Genomic DNA, 8,638 nt, shown 5'->3' with positions numbered 1-8,638 from the left:
AGAGTCGGGTAGACCTAGGATAGAAAGTGCATTGGACCTAGATAGGTCGATATCATAGGGTTTGAGATTACCCTAGAGACTTGGAAAGTCGATTCCGGAATCTTAGGATTGTGAACTCGATAGTTCTAAAGCCGTGGGGGCAGTTGGCAATGTTCTCCTCCCACTGGATGAACTTCGAGGATGAGCTTAAGGCTGATTCGAGGCCGCGGGTCGAGTGCGGCAGGGTTCCCCCTCCCGTCGGCAGAATCGTGCTTCGCTAGGGTTGAGTGTGGCAGGTCCCCTTCCCTATCGGGGGTCTTGGGCCGCGGGTTGAGTATGTGGCATAATCCCCTTCCCACCGGAAAGATCCCTGACCACGGGTGTACGCAGCTCTGGGCGACCCGTTGGGCGATGAGTGTATGGATTGAAGGCTGAGGTCCGAGTGAGGATTCCTCCACCTCGAGCCGGACAGAGCGCGGACTATCCGCAGTTGATTGACTCGAGGCCGAGTCGGGTGGCTAGTGGTAATGTGATGGATCTAAGGTAATAGAAACCTAAGAGGTTAGTTGGATCTGAGCGAGATAGCAAGATAGAAGTAGAATCAAGTGATTTACTTATGATAGTTGCATAATTGCATTGTTGCATATAGCATGGCATTGTTGTAATTCTGAGGCAAAGCATGGTTTCATTAATTGCATAATCAATATATATATATATCTGTTTATTGAGCTAACCTGCAGTTGCCTCCGTTGAACCTGATGGTCGATCTTTTCCCTTGGGTGGCCGTACCCACTGGGAACCATGGAGTTGGTTCTCACCCTACGTTGTTTTGGGGTATTTACAGGTTCGCACGTGAGCGGCACGGCAGCGCGAGGAAAGGGCGTAGCTCCGTAGATAGCGCCCTACCCTAGAGACCAGAGGTAGAAGTACCCCGTCGACATTGCTTAGGGGTTAAGAAAATAAAAAGAACATAATGTATCAAATTTGTAATAAGTAAATGTTGTAATAACTTAGATTGCATTTGGATGAAAAGAATGGTGGTTGAGATGTAAAATGCATGAATGTGAATGAATGTAATAACATAGGATGTGTTTATGTTGTTTGATACCTTCCTTATGCAATCTTGATTGAAATGTGTTCCTGTTTGGAACTTCGTACATTGTATTGATTGCGATGCCTTGAACGTACAGGGGAGACTCTGTCCGCAGTACAAGGGAAACCCTGTCCGTTCAGTGGTCTGTCGGCGTACCCGAACCCAGTCAAATAGGCAGGTGGTCGCGGGGCGTGACAACACGGGTCTATGTTCGGTACTGATTGACTATAGGGATTTATGCGATGAGGCATGTGAATGCGCAATAAGGAATCCAACACTCTCAATGATGAGGGAGGATGTCCTATGTAGTTTATCGGACTCGACTCGGAAAGCCCCTGGCCAGGGTACATGGTATGTGGAAAGAGTTTCTAACTGTGTTATCATATTGAGTTGATTTCAGATATTCTAATCATATGATCGAATAATAAGATTTGGCGAGTAACCATAATCTTAGTTCGATCGGGGCGTTGTGTGTTGGAAGGAATTAATCACACGATAACGGTTAACGGAAAGGTTCGTTTTTCATCATCATTCTGGATTGCCGTGATATACTGCTAGGTGTCACTCGTGGACAGTGAGAGAAGTAAAAAATAATTTAAATAAATTATTTTACAAATTAGAAGAGTTCTAATTCAATATTGAAGGGTTTGATATTGGACCTCACTGTCGAATGATAATGAACCTATGCAGTCACACATAATAGGAATTGTATGCATCCAACATGACAATACGAGTATAATACACTAAACAGTTTAGTGGAAATAGTAATTTGAATTTGAATGTTACGAAAGATTTAATCTCTAATTAGATTAGAGAATAATTAAATATTCATAGATTATTATGAGATAATATTCTAATTAGATTAGATTTAAATATGAATATTTAATTATAATTTAATGGATAAGATCTAATTAAATTAAAGAGAGAGATAATGATAAAATATCCATAAAGGATGAGCATAAATTTACTTTTACTTATCCTATATTGCAACTAATTGGATATGTTCCAAATTAATTACAACAGAATGTATGCAATTAATTGGATATGATCCAATTAGTTACAACAGAATGGGAGGAGTGCCGATCCGTACGGCTCAATTAATTGGAGCTGTACATAAAAAGACGCGGTTTCATTAGTAGGCAACGCATGAAAATTAATGTGAAGAGATTCACATTATTCTCTCTCAACCTTTCGTCAAATATTTTACTAAAAAGGAACGTGGATAAGAGAAGACTGCTAGTACTGTCTTTGTAATCTGTGACTCATCTGTTTCGTGCGACGGAAGGCGTTAGATCTGGATCAATTTCGTGTGGATACGCGTAGAGGCCGGGCATGTGCGCGGCTACACTACAATAGAATTAGGTTATAGGGACACATGTTTGGGACACTTTTGAGTAAGTGTCCCATTTATGTTAAAACTTAAAAACACATATACTAATGACTAAATATAAAGCCCAATCCAACGAAAAATAAAAAATTACTCTACTCAACCCACCACACCCAGTCCATTTGGCCCGATTACAAACAAAAAAGAAAAAAAAAGAAAAATCAATTACCATTTTTTCTTCTCTCTTCACTCAATCCACTGAAATTCTAGACGAAGAGCCTTTACTGTTGTCCTCCTCCGCCACCGCAGCCAATGAGATAGAGTTTCGGCGGTTGCTAAATGCTTAAATAAGTGTTAGTAAATTAGCAGCACTCTTTTAGGTTATAGCGACACTCTTTAACTGTCACTATATACCTAGCGACCCCACATATAGCAACACTTTTTAAAAGTGTCGGTAATTTTAGGTAGCAGCACTTTTTTGATATGTACCTATATTTAAAAGTGTCGCTATAGACCGTTTTTGTTGTAGTGCTAATCGGAATCTCTGTTCGTCATATTCAGTTTCAACCGTACAGCAGATCAAGATACCTTAACTGGTCCACGGTAAGATCTCTAAATATAAAGAGTTTTTGTTTAGATTAAATTTTTATATAGTAACATGAGAATGATCCGCCGGCAATGATTTGATTTATTGGTTTTCGGTTTTCATATGTGATATGTATTTAGCTTCCGAAAAATTTTAAAAGTGCAAAATTATTTTCCGTTACGTTTTTCTGATGTGCCGGTTAATTTCTAACAACATTCCCCACAAAACAATCTATATGGATTGATTGGTTAAAAATATTAGCTGACTCGCTATTACCAAAAAGCTGCCAATCAGCGCTTAGCCTCCTGTACACTGCGACACACATACATATACTTCAGCAGCTTAGTCTATCCCAAAAGATTCTTGAGAAGCAAAAGCTGAAGATCTTGTTTTAAAATACTGTAGTTTCTTTTTATTTGATTTTTTTGAAAAGGCTCAAATCTTGTATGATTTAATAATTCAACATGCAGAGATTGTTTGCCTTCTTTATAATCATGCAATTTGTTTGACCATAAAAAAGGCAACGCTACCTACACACCTATCTTATAAATGTAATCTTACAACCTAACTTCTAAAAAGCCAAGATCTATTGACTCGTTTTATCGACTTTTAAAAAAAAAAAAAAAAAACTAAAACCCAAGAGGAGTTTTTAAACAATTAGATTAATGCGTAAGATATATATCCTGTAATAGGACGCACTAATAGCAATTTTCAGAAGTTTAAAGCTTTAGATGGCCTAGTGCTCTTCAGGTTAGACAACCTTTACTATTACGTGTCAAAAACTGGAAATCATTTTACAAAGATCATAGGTTAGAAGGCCATCTCAGCGTACACCTAATGGGAACATAAGTGTTATAAATATGGTAACCGCGGTTCAAATTGTAGGACAAATAAGAACTGATTTGTTGTAGTGAAAATGCGCGTGGATTAAGACTTAGTTTGGCAATATGATGACCGACAAGCACCTGGTTGTACGCTTTGGAAGGTCCAAAAATTTCAAAAACGCTTTCAATCTTTCCTCGTCTAATGATATGAATTATGGTAACCTCTAAGAACTATACCAAACAGACAAAAATTTTATAAATAGTGCCCGAACAACCTTATTTAGAAATTGCTCAGATGGACGCCATGTGGCAAGCGGCCCCCATTTGAGCCGGCCAACAAAAGTAGTTAAAGGGAGTCTTCATGCCGGTAGAAGGGGTCTCAATGCCATTTTAACGCAGTAAAAGCTCAGATGCAAAGTTTAAAGTATCCACCGTGCCGGTCGGCATGGAGTAATACATATCGTACTACCAATTAAGGGGTACGATACATGGAGGGTCTCTCTTAGACCCCTCGTGCCGCGATACAGCACAATACCCAAAGGATATCACGACACAATGCCGCTACATGCCTATATGGGTACGCGGCATTCTAAGTTTTAACATTTTTTTTGGCTTTGCGTCTGCTATTAAATTTTTTTCTCCCCTACACAGATCTCTCTCTCATTCTTTTCTAGCTTTTCTTCCCTTCAATTCGCTTTTTTTGTCCTTTTTTTCCTCAGAATCTCTTCTTTTTTTTTTTCTTTCTATTTTCCCTCCCTTTTTTTATTATAATTTTTTCTCTAATTTTTTCTTTCAACTCCTTCTATTTCTACTTTATTTCTATTTCGATCACTTCGATCTTAAGAGAAAAGGCAAAAAAATCGCAAGTCGAAGATATACTTATTAGATAAATAAAAAATATATAATTTTAAATTTTGTTCATATATTTTGAATATTTCTAACTTGTAAAGTTTATGTTTTAAAAAATTTAAAATCATGCAATTTTTTATTCATAGTTTACAAAATTTTAAAAATAGATATACTTGATTAAGTTATTATGTATTCTGATTTTTAATTATTTTGGATAAATTTAGCATTGGGTATGTGTTACAATAAAAAATTTTTTAACTTTGAGGATTTTATTTTTGGATTTAGAAGATGGCAAATACTAATAAAATTAAAAAAAAATAAATTGAAGCCATTAATATTTGAATTTGCTTAATTATTCAGCATATGACTTATTATTAAACTTTTATGAATAGATCTTACAATTTTCTCCAAAATTTTAATAAATATTTTTAATAAATTCAAAATTAAAAAAGTTATTAGAATAATTATAAATCCAGTTGTAATATGTCGAAATTCGATTACGAGCTAATTGTGATCAAATTGATCACAATAATGCCAAAATGATGATTAATTGCTTTCGAATTTAATTAGCAGCGTGTAGAGGTTATTGGGCATAATTCGGAAGTGATTATAAGTGTTCGAAGCAAGCTGGACGCGTGAAATAAACTTTAAAGCTGCTGCTGCCAGGTTCTAGTTAGTGCAGGGACTAAAGTGTAAATTGCAGGATTGTAATGCACTTTTGATGAACGTGAGGGTTAAGTTGCAATTGTGCATCCTTATCACTTAGCCTCCGGTTGTTTACACCTGTCTAAGTGCAGAACCTCTTCTCTCTCTTCTTCTTTCATCTCTTTTGTTCTCCTTTTCTCTCTCTAGGCTAGGGAAAGCTTGAGGAAATTGGGGTAGCAGCCTTGAGGCTTGCGGGTTCAAGTGGAGGAGGTGACCCGAGCAGAGAATTCCTGCGGTTGGGGTTACTGTGCAACGTGGTTCAGCATCAAATTACGGTAAGTGCGTTCTACAGTAAATTGTAGCCAATTAAAGGCTTTAGAGAGGAATTATGGAAGGATTTCTTATGGCTGAAATTTCAGACTTGAGACTTGGGGGCCTTGGGTTAGTTAATGCTGAAGGAAATTTGGAGGAGTCCCAGATTAAGGTAAGTTAAGTCTATATCTAATTTGAGTTGAATTACTTACCTTAGAGATGATGCTTACATGGACTTCCTGCTACTAGAAGGGGGTAGATTTGAAGATATGGCTGGATGAAGTTGCCGAAGTGGAGTCCCAGTTGAGAAAGCCTGGGAGTTGTGAGCTGTTAAAGCTGAGAGTAATCAAATTGATCATCAAGTCAAGGTAGCTGAACCTAATGGTTAATTCAAATTAAATTGATTGTATCATAAATGATCAATACAAAAGTATGTGTGATTACAATCAAATTAATCGTATCGGGACTGACCTATATAGAGGAAATTGCTGTCAGGAGTGGCAGAATTGGGGCTCGGACTGATTAGAGCTGCTGAAGTGAAAAGTTCAACTCTGGGAGGTTGAAACTTGAGGTAAGGAACTTAAATTCTAGCTAAGAATTAATTATAGCTGCATAAAGAAAAGAATTAAGTAAAGCATTAGAATTAGATAGGCCGTGCTGTAATAAATGTAAAGAGGGAGATAGTAGAGTGAGTTTCAGCTCAAACGTGAATTTCAGCTGAAGTTTCAGTAGTGGAACTAAAGTATTGTGGAGCTGAGATAAATTAATTAAGTAACCAATTGAGATAAGTAGGTTCCAGCATTGAACTCCATTGACTGATTGGAGTTCGAACCAGCTAAGTGTTGCGGGCTGATTGTGGAAGAGTTCTGCTGCTTGGGCTGAAGCTCGAGCCTGCTGTTTGAGCTGTCAAGCAGTAGAAGTGGACTCTTGAAGTAGTAAGCAACTTGGTGCAGATTTTAAATTAAAGTAAGCTTGGTTACTACTTGATTAATATTGAGTCCATTACAGTAGAAAGATCTAATTGATTGCTGATTGAAATCGAAATCAAACTGATTAGATGGTTATGGTTAAGAAAGGAAAACTGAATTTCAATTAGTATAACAGGACAATGCTAATTGAATATTTTGCGAGAATGATAGCTGAGAAAATGCCAGTTTGTTAAAATGTACATATGATTCTAATTAAATCTCTTTTATCCCTTTTAGATGATTATAGGGGCTGTGTAGCTACTGCCTTGGAGTAGTTTTGGGGCACCCAAATTAGCTGAGGGAGCTTCTGTGGGTGGTCCAAATTGAAAAGGAAATTAAAGTGCTGATTGCTGCTAATTGATTAAGAGGAGTAGCTCGAAATTAAGGTAAGAACTAAGAGGCTTCTTACTTAAAATGCTGAAATTCCTACAGAATGATTACTCTACTAGAAGTTGGATCAATGGAATTATTGAATGGCATTGGTATTTGCATAATGAAATTTAATGGAAAGTTACATTACATGTGTGCTGACACTATATATATATATATATATATATATATATATATATATATATATATACAAACACAAGTAAATTGGAGTAGAAATGCAAACTTGTAAAATATATGAATGTGACCCTAGTTTAATCTCTTTTATTCCTTTATAAAATGAAAGTTAAACATGCTCGGAAGTCTAAATTGACATTCCGACAGGTCTGCGGCGCACGAATTACGGTAGAAGCCGTTTTAGCTCTATTTGCACGGAGTCGCGAGAGCTCGTTATTGACATAGTTCGAGATGCTGATTCCAGTTTGTTGGCCATCCCTACAGGTGGGTGGTGCTATCCGAAATCTTTGAATCACTCCTTATGTCTATACTATTTCGTTGAGCATATTTATATATGAACTACTTGTATTCGTGCATTATAGGGTAGTTGACAGTGTATGAACATCATATGAATATGTACAATTATGTTGATATAAACATAGAAAACTCATGGAAACTATACCTTGACCCTATGAATGCATGGACAGTGACATAGTGAACTTGGTGATATTATTACTACAGATTTGATTAATGTTAAGTTTGAACATAGAGAGCCAATTGGAATAAGATATGACATTGTCTAGTATTGGATCCTCTAAAGGAGGGTCAAATCATACTCACATCAGTTTTTGTTCAAGGAAGGTCGCTCCTCCTTGAACGATGAGCTCCGAAGTAGTCATCTTAACTGGACTAGGAGCTAGCGTCTCCCCCAGTTGACAGTCCCGTCGGAATGTAGCTTGCATCTCCCCGATATTTGGGATAGTGTCAGTGAGTTATTGTTAACCAAAGGGTTAACTAATTAATTGGGTAAATTCAGTAAAGTATGCATACATATTTACAGTTTTATATATTGTTTCTTTCAGCTTTGTACAAGTATTGTAGTAGTTATATATTATAGTTGGTTACTATCTGTTTATTTTTCTTGCCTACATATGCCTGAGTAGACTTAGTAGGTGAGTCGGCGAATTCGGCGGTCGAACCCACTGGAAACGTTTAGTAGTTCTCATACCACTAACCATACAGGTTCCAGTGCGAGCGGTGTGGCCGAGGATCATGGCAAAAGCCCCGCAGCTTAGCTAGCTTACACCAGAGTATAGCAGTTTACCATTTTGGATTTCATGTTGCACATTTTGATGTACTGAGACGTGTAAATGAATGTATAAAAGAGCATGTGCATAACTAAATGTTTCAGTTGTTCAGTTATGTATAATTCAGTTTTAAAGTTTTAAATTACAGTGAATTTCATGTATAGCTAGCTTACTATCACTTATGATTGTTTGCTTGCCCTCGTGCAAGCCATGTATATTAAAATGTTATCCTGAAAATTGTTTATTTCTTTATATATGTACTCGGTGATGTTGAGCCTTGGGCGGACAGGAAAGGTTCTGTCCGTTTGGCGTCTGTGTACGAACCCGGATCGACCAAATTGGCGATCGTGGAATGTGACACCAGTCATCATGTGGTTTCTCTTCGAATCAATATTATTAAATCTTGTAAATTCCATAAAAACTT

At 37.1% G+C, this 8,638-nt stretch overlaps 1 long non-coding RNA gene across 3 annotated transcripts; it reads left to right on the top strand.

Annotated features, from left to right (window-relative positions):
* Positions 5,435–8,375, top strand: LOC109727816. 3 transcript variants are annotated; one of them, XR_002220838.1, is made up of 8 exons: positions 5,435–5,638; positions 5,723–5,787; positions 5,865–5,983; positions 6,111–6,186; positions 6,451–6,581; positions 6,821–6,969; positions 7,295–7,411; positions 8,150–8,375. It is a non-coding gene; the product is annotated as an uncharacterized LOC109727816 (long non-coding RNA). The 3 variants fall into 3 exon arrangements; XR_002220837.1 differs by lacking the exon at positions 6,451–6,581 and having other exon boundaries at positions 5,436–5,638; positions 5,868–5,983; XR_002220836.1 differs by lacking the exon at positions 6,451–6,581 and having other exon boundaries at positions 5,436–5,638.

Source organism: Ananas comosus, linkage group 23 (genome assembly GCF_001540865.1).
Source record: "Ananas comosus cultivar F153 linkage group 23, ASM154086v1, whole genome shotgun sequence".
NCBI lineage: Eukaryota > Viridiplantae > Streptophyta > Magnoliopsida > Poales > Bromeliaceae > Ananas > Ananas comosus.
This window is presented reverse-complemented; position numbering and strand designations above follow the sequence as displayed.